Source organism: Limulus polyphemus, unplaced genomic scaffold (genome assembly GCF_000517525.1).
Source record: "Limulus polyphemus unplaced genomic scaffold, Limulus_polyphemus-2.1.2 Scaffold5952, whole genome shotgun sequence".
NCBI lineage: Eukaryota > Metazoa > Arthropoda > Merostomata > Xiphosura > Limulidae > Limulus > Limulus polyphemus.
This window is the reverse complement of record NW_013671562.1, coordinates 1-1,170: the sequence shown is the minus strand read 5'-3', so window position 1 is coordinate 1,170 and position 1,170 is coordinate 1.

Sequence of the window (1,170 nt, the reverse complement as noted above, 5' to 3'; positions counted from 1 at the left end):
GTCTAAATAACATTTTCTGATGTGATAGCGTTACAGTCTAAATAACATTTTCTGATGTGATAGCGTTACAGTCCAATTAACTCTTGACTTCAAGCTTCTTTGTTAAATTTCTGTTATATGTTTTCTAAATCAATGATGTTATATATGCAACCTTAATATAACTGTGCTCCATTGTCATCCTTACTTATTATTCTAACTTTATTCTTTGGCCTTGTAGTGAGGGCGCTCGACACGCAATCGAGGGTTTGAATCCCGTCACTGAAGATGCCCGCCCTTTCGGCCTTTGGGGTGTTATAGTATGGTGGGTGACGGAAGTTTCAATTTTCGTTGGTAAAGAGTAGGTCAAGTGTTGTTGTTGGTGCTAGCTGCCTTCTTTCTCTAGCTTATCACTTCTAAGTTAGGGACGACTAACGCAGGTATACCTTGAATTTCAACAAAACCAAACTATAGTTATATACTTATCTAATTATTTGTTATTGTTGTCGTGTTTATTTATTCAACTAATCGCTTTGAAATAAATACTAATTCACCAGTGAAAAGATGTTAGATTATAATAATAAATAAATATAAAAGTAACTCTAAAAGTCAGATTTAAATCTAATAACCTGAATATAAGCCCAGACAACACTAATTCCATTTTATTAAAACGATTAAGAAATATAGAAAATAATAAGATTGAAGAATGAGACTTATTAATAACAAAGAGAAGATTATACACAATATATATTGTAAAACTAATGTACAGTTTATCCGCGCACAAGAAAAATACTTAAATGTTCAAGAAAATTTCCATAAACCTACAATGAGAAATTTCATCTTATAGACACATTGTTGATTATAATAAATGTGGATTATATGCAACATGGAAATATTTGAGGGTAATTAGATACCTTAAATATTAATATATGAAAATTTGGATCATGTCGACATCAAGTATTAGATACCTTAAGTATTAGTATATGAAAATTGGGATCATGTCGACATCAAGCATTAGATACCTTAAATATTAATATATGAAAATTTGGATCATGTCGACATCAAGCATTAGATACCTTAAATATTAATATAAGAAAATTGGGATCATGTCGACATCAAGCATTAGATACCATAAATATTAATATAAGAAAATTGGGATCATGTCGACATCAAGCATTAGATACCTTAAATATT